The sequence below is a fragment of the Rhinolophus sinicus genome, chromosome 6 (genome assembly GCF_057876585.1).
Source record: "Rhinolophus sinicus isolate RSI-liver-muscle chromosome 6, RSI-T2T, whole genome shotgun sequence".
Taxonomy (NCBI): Eukaryota; Metazoa; Chordata; class Mammalia; order Chiroptera; family Rhinolophidae; genus Rhinolophus; species Rhinolophus sinicus.
Genome location: NC_142506.1, coordinates 41,396,405 through 41,421,417, shown reverse-complemented (window position 1 = coordinate 41,421,417; position 25,013 = coordinate 41,396,405). Strand labels below are relative to the sequence as shown.

The window sequence follows — 25,013 nt, the reverse complement described above, 5'->3', positions numbered from 1 at the left end:
GCAAGGGGCGGCAGGGGTTCGGAGGGAGCCACGCCGGGGCGGCGATGCAAAAGGAGAGGCGAGCAAAAGCCTACAGGTGTTCCCAGGTGGTCTCCCACCCAAGTACTAACCAGGCCCGACCCTGCTTAGCTTCCGAGTTCAGACGAGATCTGGCGCGTTCAGGGCGGTATGGCCTTAGGCGCTGGACCCGGCTCCCGGCGCTCCAAGAGCCTGCTCCCGACCTGCCTCCTGAGCGCGCGCCATGCTGCTGGGCCGCTCGGGTGGCGAGCATGTCTGCCTGAGCGCCTCCCGCCCGCTCCCCGCCTCCTCCGGACGCCGCTGGTGTGGGCGACGGGCTACTCCTGGCACACAGCGAGGCCCCTTCGCGCCCCCCCAGTGGCTCCACGGGCCTCGGTCACTTCCCTGACTGTGACAGATATCTGGGCGCCCGGGCATCCTGGGACTCCCCAGGCCCCGAACGGCTTTTACCCCGGGCCCCTACCCCAACCCCTCTCATCCCCCATCCCAGCCCCACAACCGCACAGCCCCCCTTGCTGCTGGACTGCCCCCACCTCTCAGGGCCACCGAGGGGGGCGCAGGGTCCTCTCAGTCCCCTCCGGCCCTAGGGACGTGCAACCCAGGCCCTGGCCCTGGCCGGCCCCACCCACTGGCCCAAAGCCAGGGAGAGCCACCCGCGCCACCAGGGTGCAGGAGCTCCGGTCTGCAGCCACCCTTCGTCACAAGCCTTCAGTCTGGGCCCTCGCCCCTCGTCAGCACCCGGAGTCCCGCCCGACCTCCGGTCCCTTCAGTGGCTACACGTCACGTCTCCTGACCCGGGGAGGTGAGAGAGGCCAGAGACGGAGCAAGAGAGTGGCGGAGAGAGACAGACGGGGACTGGGGACAGACTCCCAGAGAGCAGTTTGAGGCTCTGGGCCTCGCGTGGAGGGGTGCTGCGTGGGGGCTGCATGGTCATCAGCTGTGACCGCTTGGCCATCAGCTGTTGCCAGTTGGCCATGGGCCCCCGGAGGTGCTGCGTTGGCCAAGCTAGGAAGCGCGGGTGGTGGACTGCAAATTGCAGAGGGGCGCGGATTGCAGTGGGCCGGCTTGGTGGGTCGACGGTCGGTGTGTCGGTGGGTTGGCAGAGAAACGGCCGACCGGTTGGGGATCGGGCGGCTCCGGCCTGCCGTGTCTCCAAGCCAGCCGCCCGTGAGAAATGGTGCTCTCAGCCCCCTATCCGTGGCTCCGTTGGTGTTCCTTCTTGGCCTCACCATATCCTGCGTTCTTGTGCGGGGACGGGGACTAGAGTCCCCGCAGGACAGGGACCGACAGACAGAACGGGAGGAGGCGTAAGAGGGAGCGAGATGGAAATATACACGTATATGTACACGTATGTATCCCGACATACAGAGAGACATGGACAGAGACAGAAAAAGGGGGCTGGCTCGCGGGAGAGAGCTCCTGAGCGAGAGGCAGAGCCCAACAGGCACGTCACAGAGCCAGAGAGACGTGGGGGGGCCGGGGGGGAGGGACGCACAGGCGGGCACATGGACTGGGACAGACTCGCTGAGGCTGTGTTGAAGTGGCAGCCTCTCCACCGGAGTGTGGTCGTGCCCGGGGCTGGGCTCCACTACAGAGGCAGTGCCCGGGTATTGGCAGTCACCCTTGAAGGCCCCGGGCCAGGCCGGAGGGCCAGTGGGCTCCGAGCCCCGCCCAGGGACCCCCCCCAAGGGAGGAGAGTGGCAGCCCACAGGCACCCTGGTTGTGAGGGTTGTGTGCCTGCGTGCCTGCACTTCCCCTTGTGGTGGTCTCTCCTGGAGTCCAAGGGCGTGCGGTGTGTTTGGGTGCTGCTCCCTCTGTCCCCTGGTTTGACCCGGCTCTTTGTGCCCTGTGTGTTGGGGCCACCACGAACGGCGGGAAGGGAGGGCTCCTGGCTCTTGTGGGCGATGGGAGGGGGCGTGCGGGGGTGTGGGTAGAGGTGCCTGCCGGCGGAGACACAGGCTTGGATAACTGCTGCAGGCTGACGGCCTGCCTCAGCGAAGAGGACTAAGAAGAAGGTGTGGGGTGGAGCCCTGGCCGACGGGCCTGGTGTGCGGCCGGGGCTGCCAGCTTGTAGTGCCGGGTGGCTGACCGGCCTCTGGCCAGGGGGACCTTCGGCTGGCTGGGCGGCTTCAGAGGGGCAAGGGGCGGCAGGGGTTCGGAGGGAGCCACGCCGGGGCGGCGGCGCAAAAGGAGAGGCAAGCAAAAGCCTACAGGTATTCCCAGGCGGTCTCCCATCCAAGTACTAACCAGGCCCCTCCCTGCTTAGCTCCCGAATTCAGAGGAGATCGGGCGCGTTCAGGGTGGTATAGCCGTCGACGCTGGGACCTGGCTCCCCGCGCCCCAAGAGCCTGCTCCCGGACTGCCTCGTGAGCGCGCGCCATGCAGATGCTCCGCTCTGGTGGCGAACATCGACCCGCTGGCCGGCTCCGCCGTCACCGCGTCCCCGTCCAGTCCGGCTCCCCGCCTCCTCCGAATGCCCCTGGCGTGGGCGGCGGGCCACTCCTGGCCCGCAGCGAGGCCACTTCGCGCCACCGGAGGTTCCATGGGACACTGCCATTTCCCTGATGGTGCCAGAAATCGTGGAACTCTGGCATCCTGGGATTCCCCAGGACCCAGACCGGCATACACCCCGCCCCCCTTCCGCCACCAGGTTTACCCCCAACCGCACCCCCAAGACTGGTGGAGGCCTGCACCAGCAGGCAGCCCTGGGCCTGGGAGTTGTGGGAGAACCCCGCGGCGGCGGCGGCGGCGGCGGCGGCGGCGGCGGCGGCGGCGTCCGCGGCGGAGGCAGGGGAGGGTGGCGATGTAGGCAATGGCAACCGCGTGGATGGCTCCAGGGCGGCGATGGCGGCGGCGACAATGGGGGCTTTGACGGTGGGCACTGGGGAGCGGGGAGCGCTGGCGGCGGCGGCGGTGGCGGGAGAGGGCGTGAGGGCGGTGGTGGCGCGGAGGCCGGGAGAGCAGAGGCGGGAGATTGAGGGAGTACGGCAAGGCCGGCGGCTGGGGTGGGGGCGGGGGAGAGGGCGGTGCTGGAGGCGGGGATGGGGAGAGGGGTGATGGCGGCGGCGGCAGCGGGGAGAGCAGAGGAGGCTGAATGAGGGAGTATGGCGTTGGCGGCGGCGGGGTCGCGGACGGGGGCGAGTGCAGCGCTGGCGGAGGGGGTGGGGAGCGTGGTGATGGCGGCGGCGGCGGCGGCGGCGGCGGCGCAGAAGCGGGGGCTGATCATGAGCAGCGCTGGCGGCGGCGGCGGCGAGGGAGGGTTGCGAGGTCGGCAATGGCGTCGGCGGCGGCGTTGTGTCGGCGGGGGCAGGAGGGAGGGCAGCGCTGGCGGGGGGTGTGGGAAACGCGGTGATGGCGGGGGCTTTGGTGGTGGCGGCGGGGGCCAGGGCAGCGCTGGTGGCGGCGGCGGCGGCGGCGGCGGTGGCGACCGCCGCTGGGCCAAGGGATCCGGATGACGGCCTGCGGGACCGAAGAGGACGAAGAAGAGTGTGTGGGGGGGGGAGCACTGGCCGACGGGCCTGGTGTGCCGCCGGGGCTGCCAGCTTGTAGTGCCGGGTGGCTGACCGGCCTCTGGCCAGGGGGACCTTCGGCTGGCTGGGCGGCTGCAGAGGGGCAAGGGGCGGCAGGGGTTCGGAGGGAGCCACGCCGGGGCGGCGATGCAAAAGGAGAGGCGAGCAAAAGCCTACAGGTGTTCCCAGGTGGTCTCCCACCCAAGTACTAACCAGGCCCGACCCTGCTTAGCTTCCGAGTTCAGACGAGATCTGGCGCGTTCAGGGCGGTATGGCCTTAGGCGCTGGACCCGGCTCCCGGCGCTCCAAGAGCCTGCTCCCGACCTGCCTCCTGAGCGCGCGCCATGCTGCTGGGCCGCTCGGGTGGCGAGCATGTCTGCCTGAGCGCCTCCCGCCCGCTCCCCGCCTCCTCCGGACGCCGCTGGTGTGGGCGACGGGCTACTCCTGGCACACAGCGAGGCCCCTTCGCGCCCCCCCAGTGGCTCCACGGGCCTCGGTCACTTCCCTGACTGTGACAGATATCTGGGCGCCCGGGCATCCTGGGACTCCCCAGGCCCCGAACGGCTTTTACCCCGGGCCCCTACCCCAACCCCTCTCATCCCCCATCCCAGCCCCACAACCGCACAGCCCCCCTTGCTGCTGGACTGCCCCCACCTCTCAGGGCCACCGAGGGGGGCGCAGGGTCCTCTCAGTCCCCTCCGGCCCTAGGGACGTGCAACCCAGGCCCTGGCCCTGGCCGGCCCCACCCACTGGCCCAAAGCCAGGGAGAGCCACCCGCGCCACCAGGGTGCAGGAGCTCCGGTCTGCAGCCACCCTTCGTCACAAGCCTTCAGTCTGGGCCCTCGCCCCTCGTCAGCACCCGGAGTCCCGCCCGACCTCCGGTCCCTTCAGTGGCTACACGTCACGTCTCCTGACCCGGGGAGGTGAGAGAGGCCAGAGACGGAGCAAGAGAGTGGCGGAGAGAGACAGACGGGGACTGGGGACAGACTCCCAGAGAGCAGTTTGAGGCTCTGGGCCTCGCGTGGAGGGGTGCTGCGTGGGGGCTGCATGGTCATCAGCTGTGACCGCTTGGCCATCAGCTGTTGCCAGTTGGCCATGGGCCCCCGGAGGTGCTGCGTTGGCCAAGCTAGGAAGCGCGGGTGGTGGACTGCAAATTGCAGAGGGGCGCGGATTGCAGTGGGCCGGCTTGGTGGGTCGACGGTCGGTGTGTCGGTGGGTTGGCAGAGAAACGGCCGACCGGTTGGGGATCGGGCGGCTCCGGCCTGCCGTGTCTCCAAGCCAGCCGCCCGTGAGAAATGGTGCTCTCAGCCCCCTATCCGTGGCTCCGTTGGTGTTCCTTCTTGGCCTCACCATATCCTGCGTTCTTGTGCGGGGACGGGGACTAGAGTCCCCGCAGGACAGGGACCGACAGACAGAACGGGAGGAGGCGTAAGAGGGAGCGAGATGGAAATATACACGTATATGTACACGTATGTATCCCGACATACAGAGAGACATGGACAGAGACAGAAAAAGGGGGCTGGCTCGCGGGAGAGAGCTCCTGAGCGAGAGGCAGAGCCCAACAGGCACGTCACAGAGCCAGAGAGACGTGGGGGGGCCGGGGGGGAGGGACGCACAGGCGGGCACATGGACTGGGACAGACTCGCTGAGGCTGTGTTGAAGTGGCAGCCTCTCCACCGGAGTGTGGTCGTGCCCGGGGCTGGGCTCCACTACAGAGGCAGTGCCCGGGTATTGGCAGTCACCCTTGAAGGCCCCGGGCCAGGCCGGAGGGCCAGTGGGCTCCGAGCCCCGCCCAGGGACCCCCCCCCAAGGGAGGAGAGTGGCAGCCCACAGGCACCCTGGTTGTGAGGGTTGTGTGCCTGCGTGCCTGCACTTCCCCTTGTGGTGGTCTCTCCTGGAGTCCAAGGGCGTGCGGTGTGTTTGGGTGCTGCTCCCTCTGTCCCCTGGTTTGACCCGGCTCTTTGTGCCCTGTGTGTTGGGGCCACCACGAACGGCGGGAAGGGAGGGCTCCTGGCTCTTGTGGGCGATGGGAGGGGGCGTGCGGGGGTGTGGGTAGAGGTGCCTGCCGGCGGAGACACAGGCTTGGATAACTGCTGCAGGCTGACGGCCTGCCTCAGCGAAGAGGACTAAGAAGAGGGTGTGGGGTGGAGCCCTGGCCGACGGGCCTGGTGTGCGGCCGGGGCTGCCAGCTTGTAGTGCCGGGTGGCTGACCGGCCTCTGGCCAGGGGGACCTTCGGCTGGCTGGGCGGCTTCAGAGGGGCAAGGGGCGGCAGGGGTTCGGAGGGAGCCACGCCGGGGCGGCGGCGCAAAAGGAGAGGCAAGCAAAAGCCTACAGGTATTCCCAGGCGGTCTCCCATCCAAGTACTAACCAGGCCCCTCCCTGCTTAGCTCCCGAATTCAGAGGAGATCGGGCGCGTTCAGGGTGGTATAGCCGTCGACGCTGGGACCTGGCTCCCCGCGCCCCAAGAGCCTGCTCCCGGACTGCCTCGTGAGCGCGCGCCATGCAGATGCTCCGCTCTGGTGGCGAACATCGACCCGCTGGCCGGCTCCGCCGTCACCGCGTCCCCGTCCAGTCCGGCTCCCCGCCTCCTCCGAATGCCCCTGGCGTGGGCGGCGGGCCACTCCTGGCCCGCAGCGAGGCCACTTCGCGCCACCGGAGGTTCCATGGGACACTGCCATTTCCCTGATGGTGCCAGAAGTCGTGGAACTCTGGCATCCTGGGATTCCCCAGGACCCAGACCGGCATACACCCCGCCCCCCTACCGCCACCAGGTTTACCCCCAACCGCACCCCCAAGACTGGTGGAGGCCTGCACCAGCAGGCAGCCCTGGGCCTGGGAGTTGTGGGAGAACCCCGCGGCGGCGGCGGCGGCGGCGGCGGCGGCGGCGGCGGCGGCGGCGGCGTCCGCGGCGGAGGCAGGGGAGGGTGGCGATGTAGGCAATGGCAACCGCGTGGATGGCTCCAGGGCGGCGATGGCGGCGGCGACAATGGGGGCTTTGACGGTGGGCACTGGGGAGCGGGGAGCGCTGGCGGCGGCGGCGGTGGAGGGAGAGGGCGTGAGGGCGGTGCTGGCGCGGAGGCCGGGAGAGCAGAGGCCGGAGATTGAGGTAGTACGGCAAGGCCGGCGGCTGGGGTGGGGGCGGGGGAGAGGGCGGTGCTGGAGGCGGGGATGGGGAGAGGGGTGATGGCGGCGGCGGCAGCGGGGAGAGCAGAGGAGGCTGAATGAGGGAGTATGGCGTTGGCGGCGGCGGGGTCGCGGACTGGGGCGAGTGCAGCGCTGGCGGAGGGGGTGGGGAGCGTGGTGATGGCGGCGGCGGCGGCGGCGGCGCAGAAGCGGGGGCTGATCATGAGCAGCGCTGGCGGCGGCGGCGGCGAGGGAGGGTTGCGAGGTCGGCAATGGCGTCGGCGGCGGCGTTGTGTCGGCGGGGGCAGGGGGGAGGGCAGCGCTGGTGGGGGGTGTGGGAAACGCGGTGATGGCGGGGGCTTTGGTGGTGGCGGCGGGGGCCAGGGCAGCGCTGGTGGCGGCGGCGGCGGTGGCGACCGCCGCTGGGCCAAGGGATCCGGATGACGGCCTGCGGGACCGAAGAGGACGAAGAAGAGGGTGTGGGGGGGAGCACTGGCCGACGGGCCTGGTGTGCCGCCGGGGCTGCCAGCTTGTAGTGCCGGGTGGCTGACCGGCCTCTGGCCAGGGGGACCTTCGGCTGGCTGGGCGGCTGCAGAGGGGCAAGGGGCGGCAGGGGTTCGGAGGGAGCCACGCCGGGGCGGCGATGCAAAAGGAGAGGCGAGCAAAAGCCTACAGGTGTTCCCAGGTGGTCTCCCACCCAAGTACTAACCAGGCCCGACCCTGCTTAGCTTCCGAGTTCAGACGAGATCTGGCGCGTTCAGGGCGGTATGGCCTTAGGCGCTGGACCCGGCTCCCGGCGCTCCAAGAGCCTGCTCCCGACCTGCCTCCTGAGCGCGCGCCATGCTGCTGGGCCGCTCGGGTGGCGAGCATGTCTGCCTGAGCGCCTCCCGCCCGCTCCCCGCCTCCTCCGGACGCCGCTGGTGTGGGCGACGGGCTACTCCTGGCACACAGCGAGGCCCCTTCGCGCCCCCCCAGTGGCTCCACGGGCCTCGGTCACTTCCCTGACTGTGACAGATATCTGGGCGCCCGGGCATCCTGGGACTCCCCAGGCCCCGAACGGCTTTTACCCCGGGCCCCTACCCCAACCCCTCTCATCCCCCATCCCAGCCCCACAACCGCACAGCCCCCCTTGCTGCTGGACTGCCCCCACCTCTCAGGGCCACCGAGGGGGGCGCAGGGTCCTCTCAGTCCCCTCCGGCCCTAGGGACGTGCAACCCAGGCCCTGGCCCTGGCCGGCCCCACCCACTGGCCCAAAGCCAGGGAGAGCCACCCGCGCCACCAGGGTGCAGGAGCTCCGGTCTGCAGCCACCCTTCGTCACAAGCCTTCAGTCTGGGCCCTCGCCCCTCGTCAGCACCCGGAGTCCCGCCCGACCTCCGGTCCCTTCAGTGGCTACACGTCACGTCTCCTGACCCGGGGAGGTGAGAGAGGCCAGAGACGGAGCAAGAGAGTGGCGGAGAGAGACAGACGGGGACTGGGGACAGACTCCCAGAGAGCAGTTTGAGGCTCTGGGCCTCGCGTGGAGGGGTGCTGCGTGGGGGCTGCATGGTCATCAGCTGTGACCGCTTGGCCATCAGCTGTTGCCAGTTGGCCATGGGCCCCCGGAGGTGCTGCGTTGGCCAAGCTAGGAAGCGCGGGTGGTGGACTGCAAATTGCAGAGGGGCGCGGATTGCAGTGGGCCGGCTTGGTGGGTCGACGGTCGGTGTGTCGGTGGGTTGGCAGAGAAACGGCCGACCGGTTGGGGATCGGGCGGCTCCGGCCTGCCGTGTCTCCAAGCCAGCCGCCCGTGAGAAATGGTGCTCTCAGCCCCCTATCCGTGGCTCCGTTGGTGTTCCTTCTTGGCCTCACCATATCCTGCGTTCTTGTGCGGGGACGGGGACTAGAGTCCCCGCAGGACAGGGACCGACAGACAGAACGGGAGGAGGCGTAAGAGGGAGCGAGATGGAAATATACACGTATATGTACACGTATGTATCCCGACATACAGAGAGACATGGACAGAGACAGAAAAAGGGGGCTGGCTCGCGGGAGAGAGCTCCTGAGCGAGAGGCAGAGCCCAACAGGCACGTCACAGAGCCAGAGAGACGTGGGGGGGCCGGGGGGGAGGGACGCACAGGCGGGCACATGGACTGGGACAGACTCGCTGAGGCTGTGTTGAAGTGGCAGCCTCTCCACCGGAGTGTGGTCGTGCCCGGGGCTGGGCTCCACTACAGAGGCAGTGCCCGGGTATTGGCAGTCACCCTTGAAGGCCCCGGGCCAGGCCGGAGGGCCAGTGGGCTCCGAGCCCCGCCCAGGGACCCCCCCCAAGGGAGGAGAGTGGCAGCCCACAGGCACCCTGGTTGTGAGGGTTGTGTGCCTGCGTGCCTGCACTTCCCCTTGTGGTGGTCTCTCCTGGAGTCCAAGGGCGTGCGGTGTGTTTGGGTGCTGCTCCCTCTGTCCCCTGGTTTGACCCGGCACTTTGTGCCCTGTGTGTTGGGGCCACCACGAACGGCGGGAAGGGAGGGCTCCTGGCTCTTGTGGGCGATGGGAGGGGGCGTGCGGGGGTGTGGGTAGAGGTGCCTGCCGGCGGAGACACAGGCTTGGATAACTGCTGCAGGCTGACGGCCTGCCTCAGCGAAGAGGACTAAGAAGAGGGTGTGGGGTGGAGCCCTGGCCGACGGGCCTGGTGTGCGGCCGGGGCTGCCAGCTTGTAGTGCCGGGTGGCTGACCGGCCTCTGGCCAGGGGGACCTTCGGCTGGCTGGGCGGCTTCAGAGGGGCAAGGGGCGGCAGGGGTTCGGAGGGAGCCACGCCGGGGCGGCGGCGCAAAAGGAGAGGCAAGCAAAAGCCTACAGGTATTCCCAGGCGGTCTCCCATCCAAGTACTAACCAGGCCCCTCCCTGCTTAGCTCCCGAATTCAGAGGAGATCGGGCGCGTTCAGGGTGGTATAGCCGTCGACGCTGGGACCTGGCTCCCCGCGCCCCAAGAGCCTGCTCCCGGACTGCCTCGTGAGCGCGCGCCATGCAGATGCTCCGCTCTGGTGGCGAACATCGACCCGCTGGCCGGCTCCGCCGTCACCGCGTCCCCGTCCAGTCCGGCTCCCCGCCTCCTCCGAATGCCCCTGGCGTGGGCGGCGGGCCACTCCTGGCCCGCAGCGAGGCCACTTCGCGCCACCGGAGGTTCCATGGGACACTGCCATTTCCCTGATGGTGCCAGAAGTCGTGGAACTCTGGCATCCTGGGATTCCCCAGGACCCAGACCGGCATACACCCCGCCCCCCTTCCGCCACCAGGTTTACCCCCAACCGCACCCCCAAGACTGGTGGAGGCCTGCACCAGCAGGCAGCCCTGGGCCTGGGAGTTGTGGGAGAACCCCGCGGCGGCGGCGGCGGCGGCGGCGGCGTCCGCGGCGGAGGCAGGGGAGGGTGGCGATGTAGGCAATGGCAACCGCGTGGATGGCTCCAGGGCGGCGATGGCGGCGGCGACAATGGGGGCTTTGACGGTGGGCACTGGGGAGCGGGGAGCGCTGGCGGCGGCGGCGGTGGCGGGAGAGGGCGTGAGGGCGGTGCTGGCGCGGAGGCCGGGAGAGCAGAGGCCGGAGATTGAGGTAGTACGGCAAGGCCGGCGGCTGGGGTGGGGGCGGGGGAGAGGGCGGTGCTGGAGGCGGGGATGGGGAGAGGGGTGATGGCGGCGGCGGCAGCGGGGAGAGCAGAGGAGGCTGAATGAGGGAGTATGGCGTTGGCGGCGGCGGGGTCGCGGACTGGGGCGAGTGCAGCGCTGGCGGAGGGGGTGGGGAGCGTGGTGATGGCGGCGGCGGCGGCGGCGGCGCAGAAGCGGGGGCTGATCATGAGCAGCGCTGGCGGCGGCGGCGGCGAGGGAGGGTTGCGAGGTCGGCAATGGCGTCGGCGGCGGCGTTGTGTCGGCGGGGGCAGGGGGGAGGGCAGCGCTGGTGGGGGGTGTGGGAAACGCGGTGATGGCGGGGGCTTTGGTGGTGGCGGCGGGGGCCAGGGCAGCGCTGGTGGCGGCGGCGGCGGCGGCGGCGGCGGCGGTGGCGACCGCCGCTGGGCCAAGGGATCCGGATGACGGCCTGCGGGACCGAAGAGGACGAAGAAGAGGGTGTGGGGGGGAGCACTGGCCGACGGGCCTGGTGTGCCGCCGGGGCTGCCAGCTTGTAGTGCCGGGTGGCTGACCGGCCTCTGGCCAGGGGGACCTTCGGCTGGCTGGGCGGCTGCAGAGGGGCAAGGGGCGGCAGGGGTTCGGAGGGAGCCACGCCGGGGCGGCGATGCAAAAGGAGAGGCGAGCAAAAGCCTACAGGTGTTCCCAGGTGGTCTCCCACCCAAGTACTAACCAGGCCCGACCCTGCTTAGCTTCCGAGTTCAGACGAGATCTGGCGCGTTCAGGGCGGTATGGCCTTAGGCGCTGGACCCGGCTCCCGGCGCTCCAAGAGCCTGCTCCCGACCTGCCTCCTGAGCGCGCGCCATGCTGCTGGGCCGCTCGGGTGGCGAGCATGTCTGCCTGAGCGCCTCCCGCCCGCTCCCCGCCTCCTCCGGACGCCGCTGGTGTGGGCGACGGGCTACTCCTGGCACACAGCGAGGCCCCTTCGCGCCCCCCCAGTGGCTCCACGGGCCTCGGTCACTTCCCTGACTGTGACAGATATCTGGGCGCCCGGGCATCCTGGGACTCCCCAGGCCCCGAACGGCTTTTACCCCGGGCCCCTACCCCAACCCCTCTCATCCCCCATCCCAGCCCCACAACCGCACAGCCCCCCTTGCTGCTGGACTGCCCCCACCTCTCAGGGCCACCGAGGGGGGCGCAGGGTCCTCTCAGTCCCCTCCGGCCCTAGGGACGTGCAACCCAGGCCCTGGCCCTGGCCGGCCCCACCCACTGGCCCAAAGCCAGGGAGAGCCACCCGCGCCACCAGGGTGCAGGAGCTCCGGTCTGCAGCCACCCTTCGTCACAAGCCTTCAGTCTGGGCCCTCGCCCCTCGTCAGCACCCGGAGTCCCGCCCGACCTCCGGTCCCTTCAGTGGCTACACGTCACGTCTCCTGACCCGGGGAGGTGAGAGAGGCCAGAGACGGAGCAAGAGAGTGGCGGAGAGAGACAGACGGGGACTGGGGACAGACTCCCAGAGAGCAGTTTGAGGCTCTGGGCCTCGCGTGGAGGGGTGCTGCGTGGGGGCTGCATGGTCATCAGCTGTGACCGCTTGGCCATCAGCTGTTGCCAGTTGGCCATGGGCCCCCGGAGGTGCTGCGTTGGCCAAGCTAGGAAGCGCGGGTGGTGGACTGCAAATTGCAGAGGGGCGCGGATTGCAGTGGGCCGGCTTGGTGGGTCGACGGTCGGTGTGTCGGTGGGTTGGCAGAGAAACGGCCGACCGGTTGGGGATCGGGCGGCTCCGGCCTGCCGTGTCTCCAAGCCAGCCGCCCGTGAGAAATGGTGCTCTCAGCCCCCTATCCGTGGCTCCGTTGGTGTTCCTTCTTGGCCTCACCATATCCTGCGTTCTTGTGCGGGGACGGGGACTAGAGTCCCCGCAGGACAGGGACCGACAGACAGAACGGGAGGAGGCGTAAGAGGGAGCGAGATGGAAATATACACGTATATGTACACGTATGTATCCCGACATACAGAGAGACATGGACAGAGACAGAAAAAGGGGGCTGGCTCGCGGGAGAGAGCTCCTGAGCGAGAGGCAGAGCCCAACAGGCACGTCACAGAGCCAGAGAGACGTGGGGGGGCCGGGGGGGAGGGACGCACAGGCGGGCACATGGACTGGGACAGACTCGCTGAGGCTGTGTTGAAGTGGCAGCCTCTCCACCGGAGTGTGGTCGTGCCCGGGGCTGGGCTCCACTACAGAGGCAGTGCCCGGGTATTGGCAGTCACCCTTGAAGGCCCCGGGCCAGGCCGGAGGGCCAGTGGGCTCCGAGCCCCGCCCAGGGACCCCCCCCAAGGGAGGAGAGTGGCAGCCCACAGGCACCCTGGTTGTGAGGGTTGTGTGCCTGCGTGCCTGCACTTCCCCTTGTGGTGGTCTCTCCTGGAGTCCAAGGGCGTGCGGTGTGTTTGGGTGCTGCTCCCTCTGTCCCCTGGTTTGACCCGGCTCTTTGTGCCCTGTGTGTTGGGGCCACCACGAACGGCGGGAAGGGAGGGCTCCTGGCTCTTGTGGGCGATGGGAGGGGGCGTGCGGGGGTGTGGGTAGAGGTGCCTGCCGGCGGAGACACAGGCTTGGATAACTGCTGCAGGCTGACGGCCTGCCTCAGCGAAGAGGACTAAGAAGAGGGTGTGGGGTGGAGCCCTGGCCGACGGGCCTGGTGTGCGGCCGGGGCTGCCAGCTTGTAGTGCCGGGTGGCTGACCGGCCTCTGGCCAGGGGGACCTTCGGCTGGCTGGGCGGCTTCAGAGGGGCAAGGGGCGGCAGGGGTTCGGAGGGAGCCACGCCGGGGCGGCGGCGCAAAAGGAGAGGCAAGCAAAAGCCTACAGGTATTCCCAGGCGGTCTCCCATCCAAGTACTAACCAGGCCCCTCCCTGCTTAGCTCCCGAATTCAGAGGAGATCGGGCGCGTTCAGGGTGGTATAGCCGTCGACGCTGGGACCTGGCTCCCCGCGCCCCAAGAGCCTGCTCCCGGACTGCCTCGTGAGCGCGCGCCATGCAGATGCTCCGCTCTGGTGGCGAACATCGACCCGCTGGCCGGCTCCGCCGTCACCGCGTCCCCGTCCAGTCCGGCTCCCCGCCTCCTCCGAATGCCCCTGGCGTGGGCGGCGGGCCACTCCTGGCCCGCAGCGAGGCCACTTCGCGCCACCGGAGGTTCCATGGGACACTGCCATTTCCCTGATGGTGCCAGAAGTCGTGGAACTCTGGCATCCTGGGATTCCCCAGGACCCAGACCGGCATACACCCCGCCCCCCTACCGCCACCAGGTTTACCCCCAACCGCACCCCCAAGACTGGTGGAGGCCTGCACCAGCAGGCAGCCCTGGGCCTGGGAGTTGTGGGAGAACCCCGCGGCGGCGGCGGCGGCGGCGGCGTCCGCGGCGGAGGCAGGGGAGGGTGGCGATGTAGGCAATGGCAACCGCGTGGATGGCTCCAGGGCGGCGATGGCGGCGGCGACAATGGGGGCTTTGACGGTGGGCACTGGGGAGCGGGGAGCGCTGGCGGCGGCGGCGGTGGCGGGAGAGGGCGTGAGGGCGGTGCTGGCGCGGAGGCCGGGAGAGCAGAGGCCGGAGATTGAGGTAGTACGGCAAGGCCGGCGGCTGGGGTGGGGGCGGGGGAGAGGGCGGTGCTGGAGGCGGGGATGGGGAGAGGGGTGATGGCGGCGGCGGCAGCGGGGAGAGCAGAGGAGGCTGAATGAGGGAGTATGGCGTTGGCGGCGGCGGGGTCGCGGACTGGGGCGAGTGCAGCGCTGGCGGAGGGGGTGGGGAGCGTGGTGATGGCGGCGGCGGCGGCGGCGGCGCAGAAGCGGGGGCTGATCATGAGCAGCGCTGGCGGCGGCGGCGGCGAGGGAGGGTTGCGAGGTCGGCAATGGCGTCGGCGGCGGCGTTGTGTCGGCGGGGGCAGGGGGGAGGGCAGCGCTGGTGGGGGGTGTGGGAAACGCGGTGATGGCGGGGGCTTTGGTGGTGGCGGCGGGGGCCAGGGCAGCGCTGGTGGCGGCGGCGGCGGCGGCGGCGGCGGCGGTGGCGACCGCCGCTGGGCCAAGGGATCCGGATGACGGCCTGCGGGACCGAAGAGGACGAAGAAGAGGGTGTGGGGGGGAGCACTGGCCGACGGGCCTGGTGTGCCGCCGGGGCTGCCAGCTTGTAGTGCCGGGTGGCTGACCGGCCTCTGGCCAGGGGGACCTTCGGCTGGCTGGGCGGCTGCAGAGGGGCAAGGGGCGGCAGGGGTTCGGAGGGAGCCACGCCGGGGCGGCGATGCAAAAGGAGAGGCGAGCAAAAGCCTACAGGTGTTCCCAGGTGGTCTCCCACCCAAGTACTAACCAGGCCCGACCCTGCTTAGCTTCCGAGTTCAGACGAGATCTGGCGCGTTCAGGGCGGTATGGCCTTAGGCGCTGGACCCGGCTCCCGGCGCTCCAAGAGCCTGCTCCCGACCTGCCTCCTGAGCGCGCGCCATGCTGCTGGGCCGCTCGGGTGGCGAGCATGTCTGCCTGAGCGCCTCCCGCCCGCTCCCCGCCTCCTCCGGACGCCGCTGGTGTGGGCGACGGGCTACTCCTGGCACACAGCGAGGCCCCTTCGCGCCCCCCCAGTGGCTCCACGGGCCTCGGTCACTTCCCTGACTGTGACAGATATCTGGGCGCCCGGGCATCCTGGGACTCCCCAGGCCCCGAACGGCTTTTACCCCGGGCCCCTACCCCAACCCCTCTCATCCCCCATCCCAGCCCCACAACCGCACAGCCCCCCTTGCTGCTGGACTGCCCCCACCTCTCAGGGCCACCGAGGGGGGCGCAGGGTCCTCTCAGTCCCCTCCGGCCCTAGGGACGTGCAACCCAGGCCCTGGCCCTGGCCGGCCCCACCCACTGGCCCAAAGCCAGGGAGAGCCACCCGCGCCACCAGGGTGCAGGAGCTCCGGTCTGCAGCCACCCTTCGTCACAAGCCTTCAGTCTGGGCCCTCGCCCCTCGTCAGCACCCGGAGTCCCGCCCGACCTCCGGTCCCTTCAGTGGCTACACGTCACGTCTCCTGACCCGGGGAGGTGAGAGAGGCCAGAGACGGAGCAAGAGAGTGGCGGAGAGAGACAGACGGGGACTGGGGACAGACTCCCAGAGAGCAGTTTGAGGCTCTGGGCCTCGCGTGGAGGGGTGCTGCGTGGGGGCTGCATGGTCATCAGCTGTGACCGCTTGGCCATCAGCTGTTGCCAGTTGGCCATGGGCCCCCGGAGGTGCTGCGTTGGCCAAGCTAGGAAGCGCGGGTGGTGGACTGCAAATTGCAGAGGGGCGCGGATTGCAGTGGGCCGGCTTGGTGGGTCGACGGTCGGTGTGTCGGTGGGTTGGCAGAGAAACGGCCGACCGGTTGGGGATCGGGCGGCTCCGGCCTGCCGTGTCTCCAAGCCAGCCGCCCGTGAGAAATGGTGCTCTCAGCCCCCTATCCGTGGCTCCGTTGGTGTTCCTTCTTGGCCTCACCATATCCTGCGTTCTTGTGCGGGGACGGGGACTAGAGTCCCCGCAGGACAGGGACCGACAGACAGAACGGGAGGAGGCGTAAGAGGGAGCGAGATGGAAATATACACGTATATGTACACGTATGTATCCCGACATACAGAGAGACATGGACAGAGACAGAAAAAGGGGGCTGGCTCGCGGGAGAGAGCTCCTGAGCGAGAGGCAGAGCCCAACAGGCACGTCACAGAGCCAGAGAGACGTGGGGGGGCCGGGGGGGAGGGACGCACAGGCGGGCACATGGACTGGGACAGACTCGCTGAGGCTGTGTTGAAGTGGCAGCCTCTCCACCGGAGTGTGGTCGTGCCCGGGGCTGGGCTCCACTACAGAGGCAGTGCCCGGGTATTGGCAGTCACCCTTGAAGGCCCCGGGCCAGGCCGGAGGGCCAGTGGGCTCCGAGCCCCGCCCAGGGACCCCCCCCAAGGGAGGAGAGTGGCAGCCCACAGGCACCCTGGTTGTGAGGGTTGTGTGCCTGCGTGCCTGCACTTCCCCTTGTGGTGGTCTCTCCTGGAGTCCAAGGGCGTGCGGTGTGTTTGGGTGCTGCTCCCTCTGTCCCCTGGTTTGACCCGGCTCTTTGTGCCCTGTGTGTTGGGGCCACCACGAACGGCGGGAAGGGAGGGCTCCTGGCTCTTGTGGGCGATGGGAGGGGGCGTGCGGGGGTGTGGGTAGAGGTGCCTGCCGGCGGAGACACAGGCTTGGATAACTGCTGCAGGCTGACGGCCTGCCTCAGCGAAGAGGACTAAGAAGAGGGTGTGGGGTGGAGCCCTGGCCGACGGGCCTGGTGTGCGGCCGGGGCTGCCAGCTTGTAGTGCCGGGTGGCTGACCGGCCTCTGGCCAGGGGGACCTTCGGCTGGCTGGGCGGCTTCAGAGGGGCAAGGGGCGGCAGGGGTTCGGAGGGAGCCACGCCGGGGCGGCGGCGCAAAAGGAGAGGCAAGCAAAAGCCTACAGGTATTCCCAGGCGGTCTCCCATCCAAGTACTAACCAGGCCCCTCCCTGCTTAGCTCCCGAATTCAGAGGAGATCGGGCGCGTTCAGGGTGGTATAGCCGTCGACGCTGGGACCTGGCTCCCCGCGCCCCAAGAGCCTGCTCCCGGACTGCCTCGTGAGCGCGCGCCATGCAGATGCTCCGCTCTGGTGGCGAACATCGACCCGCTGGCCGGCTCCGCCGTCACCGCGTCCCCGTCCAGTCCGGCTCCCCGCCTCCTCCGAATGCCCCTGGCGTGGGCGGCGGGCCACTCCTGGCCCGCAGCGAGGCCACTTCGCGCCACCGGAGGTTCCATGGGACACTGCCATTTCCCTGATGGTGCCAGAAGTCGTGGAACTCTGGCATCCTGGGATTCCCCAGGACCCAGACCGGCATACACCCCGCCCCCCTACCGCCACCAGGTTTACCCCCAACCGCACCCCCAAGACTGGTGGAGGCCTGCACCAGCAGGCAGCCCTGGGCCTGGGAGTTGTGGGAGAACCCCGCGGCGGCGGCGGCGGCGGCGGCGTCCGCGGCGGAGGCAGGGGAGGGTGGCGATGTAGGCAATGGCAACCGCGTGGATGGCTCCAGGGCGGCGATGGCGGCGGCGACAATGGGGGCTTTGACGGTGGGCACTGGGGAGCGGGGAGCGCTGGCGGCGGCGGCGGTGGCGGGAGAGGGCGTGAGGGCGGTGCTGGCGCGGAGGCCGGGAGAGCAGAGGCCGGAGATTGAGGTAGTACGGCAAGGCCGGCGGCTGGGGTGGGGGCGGGGGAGAGGGCGGTGCTGGAGGCGGGGATGGGGAGAGGGGTGATGGCGGCGGCGGCAGCGGGGAGAGCAGAGGAGGCTGAATGAGGGAGTATGGCGTTGGCGGCGGCGGGGTCGCGGACTGGGGCGAGTGCAGCGCTGGCGGAGGGGGTGGGGAGCGTGGTGATGGCGGCGGCGGCGGCGGCGGCGCAGAAGCGGGGGCTGATCATGAGCAGCGCTGGCGGCGGCGGCGGCGGCGAGGGAGGGTTGCGAGGTCGGCAATGGCGTCGGCGGCGGCGTTGTGTCGGCGGGGGCAGGGGGGAGGGCAGCGCTGGTGGGGGGTGTGGGAAACGCGGTGATGGCGGGGGCTTTGGTGGTGGCGGCGGGGGCCAGGGCAGCGCTGGTGGCGGCGGCGGCGGCGGCGGCGGCGGCGGTGGCGACCGCCGCTGGGCCAAGGGATCCGGATGACGGCCTGCGGGACCGAAGAGGACGAAGAAGAGGGTGTGGGGGGGAGCACTGGCCGACGGGCCTGGTGTGCCGCCGGGGCTGCCAGCTTGTAGTGCCGGGTGGCTGACCGGCCTCTGGCCAGGGGGACCTTCGGCTGGCTGGGCGGCTGCAGAGGGGCAAGGGGCGGCAGGGGTTCGGAGGGAGCCACGCCGGGGCGGCGATGCAAAAGGAGAGGCGAGCAAAAGCCTACAGGTGTTCCCAGGTGGTCTCCCACCCAAGTACTAACCAGGCCCGACCCTGCTTAGCTTCCGAGTTCAGACGAGATCTGGCGCGTTCAGGGCGGTATGGCCTTAGGCGCTGGACCCGGCTCCCGGCGCTCCAAGAGCCTGCTCCCGACCTGCCTCCTGAGCGCGCGCCATGCTGCTGGGCCGCTCGGGTGGCGAGCATGTCTGCCTGAGCGCCTCCCGCCCGCTCCCCGCCTCCTCCGGACGCCGCTGGTGTGGGCGACGGGCTACTCCTGGCACACAGCGAGGCCCCTTCGCGCCCCCCCAGTGGCTCCACGGGCCTCGGTCACTTCCCTGACTGTGACAGATATCTGGGCGCCCGGGCATCCTGGGACTCCCCAGGCCCCGAACGGCTTTTACCCCGGGCCCCTACCCCAACCCCTCTCATCCCCCATCCCAGCCCCACAACCGCACAGCCCCCCTTGCTGCTGGACTGCCCCCACCTCTCAGGGCCACCGAGGGGGGCGCAGGGTCCTCTCAGTCCCCTCCGGCCCTAGGGACGTGCAACCCAGGCCCTGGCCCTGGCCGGCCCCACCCACTGGCCCAAAGCCAGGGAGAGCCACCCGCGCCACCAGGGTGCAGGAGCTCCGGTCTGCAGCCACCCTTCGTCACAAGCCTTCAGTCTGGGCCCTCGCCCCTCGTCAGCACCCGGAGTCCCGCCCGACCTCCGGTCCCTTCAGTGGCTACACGTCACGTCTCCTGACCCGGGGAGGTGAGAGAGGCCAGAGACGGAGCAAGAGAGTGGCGGAGAGAGACAGACGGGGACTGGGGACAGACTCCCAGAGAGCAGTTTGAGGCTCTGGGCCTCGCGTGGAGGGGTGCTGCGTGGGGGCTGCATGGTCATCAGCTGTGACCGCTTGGCCATCAGCTGTTGCCAGTTGGCCATGGGCCCCCGGAGGTGCTGCGTTGGCCAAGCTAGGAAGCGCGGGTGGTGGACTGCAAATTGCAGAGGGGCGCGGATTGCAGTGGGCCGGCTTGGTGGGTCGACGGTCGGTGTGTCGGTGGGTTGGCAGAGAAACGGCCGACCGGTTGGGGATCGGGCGGCTCCGGCCTGCCGTGTCTCCAAGCCAGCCGCCCGTGAGAAATGGTGCTCTCAGCCCCCTATCCGTGGCTCCGTTGGTGTTCCTTCTTGGCCTCACCATATCCTGCGTTCTTGTGCGGGGACGGGGACTAGAGTCCCCGCAGGACAGGGACCGACAGACAGAACGGGAGGAGGCGTAAGAGGGAGCGAGATGGAAATATACACGTATATGTACACGTATGTATCCCGACATACAGAGAGACATGGACAGAGACAGAAAAAGGGGGCTGGCTCGCGGGAGAGAGCTCCTGAGCGAGAGGCAGAGCCCAACAGGCACGTCACAGAGCCAGAGAGACGTGGGGGGGCCGGGGGGGAGGGACGCACAGGCGGGCACATGGACTGGGACAGACTCGCTGAGGCTGTGTTGAAGTGGCAGCCTCTCCACCGGAGTGTGGTCGTGCCCGGGGCTGGGCTCCACTACAGAGGCAGTGCCCGGGTATTGGCAGTCACCCTTGAAGGCCCCGGGCCAGGCCGGAGGGCCAGTGGGCTCCGAGCCCCGCCCAGGGACCCCCCCCAAGGGAGGAGAGTGGCAGCCCACAGGCACCCTGGTTGTGAGGGTTGTGTGCCTGCGTGCCTGCACTTCCCCTTGTGGTGGTCTCTCCTGGAGTCCAAGGGCGTGCGGTGTGTTTGGGTGCTGCTCCCTCTGTCCCCTGGTTTGACCCGGCACTTTGTGCCCTGTGTGTTGGGGCCACCACGAACGGCGGGAAGGGAGGGCTCCTGGCTCTTGTGGGCGATGGGAGGGGGCGTGCGGGGGTGTGGGTAGAGGTGCCTGCCGGCGGAGACACAGGCTTGGATAACTGCTGCAGGCTGACGGCCTGCCTCAGCGAAGAGGACTAAGAAGAGGGTGTGGGGTGGAGCCCTGGCCGACGGGCCTGGTGTGCGGCCGGGGCTGCCAGCTTGTAGTGCCGGGTGGCTGACCGGCCTCTGGCCAGGGGGACCTTCGGCTGGCTGGGCGGCTTCAGAGGGGCAAGGGGCGGCAGGGGTTCGGAGGGAGCCACGCCGGGGCGGCGGCGCAAAAGGAGAGGCAAGCAAAAGCCTACAGGTATTCCCAGGCGGTCTCCCATCCAAGTACTAACCAGGCCCCTCCCTGCTTAGCTCCCGAATTCAGAGGAGATCGGGCGCGTTCAGGGTGGTATAGCCGTCGACGCTGGGACCTGGCTCCCCGCGCCCCAAGAGCCTGCTCCCGGACTGCCTCGTGAGCGCGCGCCATGCAGATGCTCCGCTCTGGTGGCGAACATCGACCCGCTGGCCGGCTCCGCCGTCACCGCGTCCCCGTCCAGTCCGGCTCCCCGCCTCCTCCGAATGCCCCTGGCGTGGGCGGCGGGCCACTCCTGGCCCGCAGCGAGGCCACTTCGCGCCACCGGAGGTTCCATGGGACACTGCCATTTCCCTGATGGTGCCAGAAGTCGTGGAACTCTGGCATCCTGGGATTCCCCAGGACCCAGACCGGCATACACCCCGCCCCCCTACCGCCACCAGGTTTACCCCCAACCGCACCCCCAAGACTGGTGGAGGCCTGCACCAGCAGGCAGCCCTGGGCCTGGGAGTTGTGGGAGAACCCCGCGGCGGCGGCGGCGGCGGCGGCGGCGTCCGCGGCGGAGGCAGGGGAGGGTGGCGATGTAGGCAATGGCAACCGCGTGGATGGCTCCAGGGCGGCGATGGCGGCGGCGACAATGGGGGCTTTGACGGTGGGCACTGGGGAGCGGGGAGCGCTGGCGGCGGCGGCGGTGGCGGGAGAGGGCGTGAGGGCGGTGCTGGCGCGGAGGCCGGGAGAGCAGAGGCCGGAGATTGAGGTAGTACGGCAAGGCCGGCGGCTGGGGTGGGGGCGGGGGAGAGGGCGGTGCTGGAGGCGGGGATGGGGAGAGGGGTGATGGCGGCGGCGGCAGCGGGGAGAGCAGAGGAGGCTGAATGAGGGAGTATGGCGTTGGCGGCGGCGGGGTCGCGGACTGGGGCGAGTGCAGCGCTGGCGGAGGGGGTGGGGAGCGTGGTGATGGCGGCGGCGGCGGCGGCGGCGCAGAAGCGGGGGCTGATCATGAGCAGCGCTGGCGGCGGCGGCGGCGAGGGAGGGTTGCGAGGTCGGCAATGGCGTCGGCGGCGGCGTTGTGTCGGCGGGGGCAGGGGGGAGGGCAGCGCTGGTGGGGGGTGTGGGAAACGCGGTGATGGCGGGGGCTTTGGTGGTGGCGGCGGGGGCCAGGGCAGCGCTGGTGGCGGCGGCGGCGGTGGCGACCGCCGCTGGGCCAAGGGATCCGGATGACGGCCTGCGGGACCGAAGAGGACGAAGAAGAGGGTGTGGGGGGGAGCACTGGCCGACGGGCCTGGTGTGCCGCCGGGGCTGCCAGCTTGTAGTGCCGGGTGGCTGACCGGCCTCTGGCCAGGGGGACCTTCGGCTGGCTGGGCGGCTGCAGAGGGGCAAGGGGCGGCAGGGGTTCGGAGGGAGCCACGCCGGGGCGGCGATGCAAAAGGAGAGGCGAGCAAAAGCCTACAGGTGTTCCCAGGTGGTCTCCCACCCAAGTACTAACCAGGCCCGACCCTGCTTAGCTTCCGAGTTCAGACGAGATCTGGCGCGTTCAGGGCGGTATGGCCTTAGGCGCTGGACCCGGCTCCCGGCGCTCCAAGAGCCTGCTCCCGACCTGCCTCCTGAGCGCGCGCCATGCTGCTGGGCCGCTCGGGTGGCGAGCATGTCTGCCTGAGCGCCTCCCGCCCGCTCCCCGCCTCCTCCGGACGCCGCTGGTGTGGGCGACGGGCTACTCCTGGCACACAGCGAGGCCCCTTCGCGCCCCCCCAGTGGCTCCACGGGCCTCGGTCACTTCCCTGACTGTGACAGATATCTGGGCGCCCGGGCATCCTGGGACTCCCCAGGCCCCGAACGGCTTTTACCCCGGGCCCCTACCCCAACCCCTCTCATCCCCCATCCCAGCCCCACAACCGCACAGCCCCCCTTGCTGCTGGACTGCCCCCACCTCTCAGGGCCACCGAGGGGGGCGCAGGGTCCTCTCAGTCCCCTCCGGCCCTAGGGACGTGCAACCCAGGCCCTGGCCCTGGCCGGCCCCACCCACTGGCCCAAAGCCAGGGAGAGCCACCCGCGCCACCAGGGTGCAGGAGCTCCGGTCTGCAGCCACCCTTCGTCACAAGCCTTCAGTCTGGGCCCTCGCCCCTCGTCAGCACCCGGAGTCCCGCCCGACCTCCGGTCCCTTCAGTGGCTACACGTCACGTCTCCTGACCCGGGGAGGTGAGAGAGGCCAGAGACGGAGCAAGAGAGTGGCGGAGAGAGACAGACGGGGACTGGGGACAGACTCCCAGAGAGCAGTTTGAGGCTCTGGGCCTCGCGTGGAGGGGTGCTGCGTGGGGGCTGCATGGTCATCAGCTGTGACCGCTTGGCCATCAGCTGTTGCCAGTTGGCCATGGGCCCCCGGAGGTGCTGCGTTGGCCAAGCTAGGAAGCGCGGGTGGTGGACTGCAAATTGCAGAGGGGCGCGGATTGCAGTGGGCCGGCTTGGTGGGTCGACGGTCGGTGTGTCGGTGGGTTGGCAGAGAAACGGCCGACCGGTTGGGGATCGGGCGGCTCCGGCCTGCCGTGTCTCCAAGCCAGCCGCCCGTGAGAAATGGTGCTCTCAGCCCCCTATCCGTGGCTCCGTTGGTGTTCCTTCTTGGCCTCACCATATCCTGCGTTCTTGTGCGGGGACGGGGACTAGAGTCCCCGCAGGACAGGGACCGACAGACAGAACGGGAGGAGGCGTAAGAGGGAGCGAGATGGAAATATACACGTATATGTACACGTATGTATCCCGACATACAGAGAGACATGGACAGAGACAGAAAAAGGGGGCTGGCTCGCGGGAGAGAGCTCCTGAGCGAGAGGCAGAGCCCAACAGGCACGTCACAGAGCCAGAGAGACGTGGGGGGGCCGGGGGGGAGGGACGCACAGGCGGGCACATGGACTGGGACAGACTCGCTGAGGCTGTGTTGAAGTGGCAGCCTCTCCACCGGAGTGTGGTCGTGCCCGGGGCTGGGCTCCACTACAGAGGCAGTGCCCGGGTATTGGCAGTCACCCTTGAAGGCCCCGGGCCAGGCCGGAGGGCCAGTGGGCTCCGAGCCCCGCCCAGGGACCCCCCCCAAGGGAGGAGAGTGGCAGCCCACAGGCACCCTGGTTGTGAGGGTTGTGTGCCTGCGTGCCTGCACTTCCCCTTGTGGTGGTCTCTCCTGGAGTCCAAGGGCGTGCGGTGTGTTTGGGTGCTGCTCCCTCTGTCCCCTGGTTTGACCCGGCTCTTTGTGCCCTGTGTGTTGGGGCCACCACGAACGGCGGGAAGGGAGGGCTCCTGGCTCTTGTGGGCGATGGGAGGGGGCGTGCGGGGGTGTGGGTAGAGGTGCCTGCCGGCGGAGACACAGGCTTGGATAACTGCTGCAGGCTGACGGCCTGCCTCAGCGAAGAGGACTAAGAAGAGGGTGTGGGGTGGAGCCCTGGCCGACGGGCCTGGTGTGCGGCCGGGGCTGCCAGCTTGTAGTGCCGGGTGGCTGACCGGCCTCTGGCCAGGGGGACCTTCGGCTGGCTGGGCGGCTTCAGAGGGGCAAGGGGCGGCAGGGGTTCGGAGGGAGCCACGCCGGGGCGGCGGCGCAAAAGGAGAGGCAAGCAAAAGCCTACAGGTATTCCCAGGCGGTCTCCCATCCAAGTACTAACCAGGCCCCTCCCTGCTTAGCTCCCGAATTCAGAGGAGATCGGGCGCGTTCAGGGTGGTATAGCCGTCGACGCTGGGACCTGGCTCCCCGCGCCCCAAGAGCCTGCTCCCGGACTGCCTCGTGAGCGCGCGCCATGCAGATGCTCCGCTCTGGTGGCGAAAATCGACCCGCTGGCCGGCTCCGCCGTCACCGCGTCCCCGTCCAGTCCGGCTCCCCGCCTCCTCCGAATGCCCCTGGCGTGGGCGGCGGGCCACTCCTGGCCCGCAGCGAGGCCACTTCGCGCCACCGGAGGTTCCATGGGACACTGCCATTTCCCTGATGGTGCCAGAAGTCGTGGAACTCTGGCATCCTGGGATTCCCCAGGACCCAGACCGGCATACACCCCGCCCCCCTACCGCCACCAGGTTTACCCCCAACCGCACCCCCAAGACTGGTGGAGGCCTGCACCAGCAGGCAGCCCTGGGCCTGGGAGTTGTGGGAGAACCCCGCGGCGGCGGCGGCGGCGGCGGGAGAGGGCGTGAGGGCGGTGCTGGCGCGGAGGCCGGGAGAGCAGAGGCCGGAGATTGAGGTAGTACGGCAAGGCCGGCGGCTGGGGTGGGGGCGGGGGAGAGGGCGGTGCTGGAGGCGGGGATGGGGAGAGGGGTGATGGCGGCGGCGGCAGCGGGGAGAGCAGAGGAGGCTGAATGAGGGAGTATGGCGTTGGCGGCGGCGGGGTCGCGGACTGGGGCGAGTGCAGCGCTGGCGGAGGGGGTGGGGAGCGTGGTGATGGCGGCGGCGGCGGCGGCGGCGCAGAAGCGGGGGCTGATCATGAGCAGCGCTGGCGGCGGCGGCGGCGAGGGAGGGTTGCGAGGTCGGCAATGGCGTCGGCGGCGGCGTTGTGTCGGCGGGGGCAGGGGGGAGGGCAGCGCTGGTGGGGGGTGTGGGAAACGCGGTGATGGCGGGGGCTTTGGTGGTGGCGGCGGGGGCCAGGGCAGCGCTGGTGGCGGCGGCGGCGGCGGCGGCGGCGGTGGCGACCGCCGCTGGGCCAAGGGATCCGGATGACGGCCTGCGGGACCGAAGAGGACG

At 69.8% G+C, this 25,013-nt stretch overlaps 14 pseudogenes; all 14 read right to left on the bottom strand.

The window, feature by feature from the left end:
* Positions 1-60: 60 nt before the first annotated feature.
* On the bottom strand, positions 61-180 carry LOC148758057 (5S ribosomal RNA; annotated as a pseudogene).
* A 2,035-nt stretch (positions 181-2,215) lies between these two features.
* LOC148758056 (5S ribosomal RNA) lies at positions 2,216-2,335 on the bottom strand (annotated as a pseudogene).
* Positions 2,336-3,690: 1,355 nt separating this feature from the next.
* LOC148758055 (5S ribosomal RNA) lies at positions 3,691-3,810 on the bottom strand (annotated as a pseudogene).
* A 2,036-nt stretch (positions 3,811-5,846) lies between these two features.
* On the bottom strand, positions 5,847-5,966 carry LOC148758054 (5S ribosomal RNA; annotated as a pseudogene).
* A 1,344-nt stretch (positions 5,967-7,310) lies between these two features.
* On the bottom strand, positions 7,311-7,430 carry LOC148758053 (5S ribosomal RNA; annotated as a pseudogene).
* Positions 7,431-9,465: 2,035 nt separating this feature from the next.
* LOC148758052 (5S ribosomal RNA) lies at positions 9,466-9,585 on the bottom strand (annotated as a pseudogene).
* A 1,338-nt stretch (positions 9,586-10,923) lies between these two features.
* On the bottom strand, positions 10,924-11,043 carry LOC148758051 (5S ribosomal RNA; annotated as a pseudogene).
* A 2,035-nt stretch (positions 11,044-13,078) lies between these two features.
* LOC148758050 (5S ribosomal RNA) lies at positions 13,079-13,198 on the bottom strand (annotated as a pseudogene).
* Positions 13,199-14,533: 1,335 nt separating this feature from the next.
* LOC148758049 (5S ribosomal RNA) lies at positions 14,534-14,653 on the bottom strand (annotated as a pseudogene).
* A 2,035-nt stretch (positions 14,654-16,688) lies between these two features.
* On the bottom strand, positions 16,689-16,808 carry LOC148758048 (5S ribosomal RNA; annotated as a pseudogene).
* Positions 16,809-18,146: 1,338 nt separating this feature from the next.
* LOC148758047 (5S ribosomal RNA) lies at positions 18,147-18,266 on the bottom strand (annotated as a pseudogene).
* Positions 18,267-20,301: 2,035 nt separating this feature from the next.
* LOC148758046 (5S ribosomal RNA) lies at positions 20,302-20,421 on the bottom strand (annotated as a pseudogene).
* A 1,323-nt stretch (positions 20,422-21,744) lies between these two features.
* On the bottom strand, positions 21,745-21,864 carry LOC148758045 (5S ribosomal RNA; annotated as a pseudogene).
* Positions 21,865-23,899: 2,035 nt separating this feature from the next.
* LOC148758044 (5S ribosomal RNA) lies at positions 23,900-24,019 on the bottom strand (annotated as a pseudogene).
* Positions 24,020-25,013: the final 994 nt, after the last annotated feature.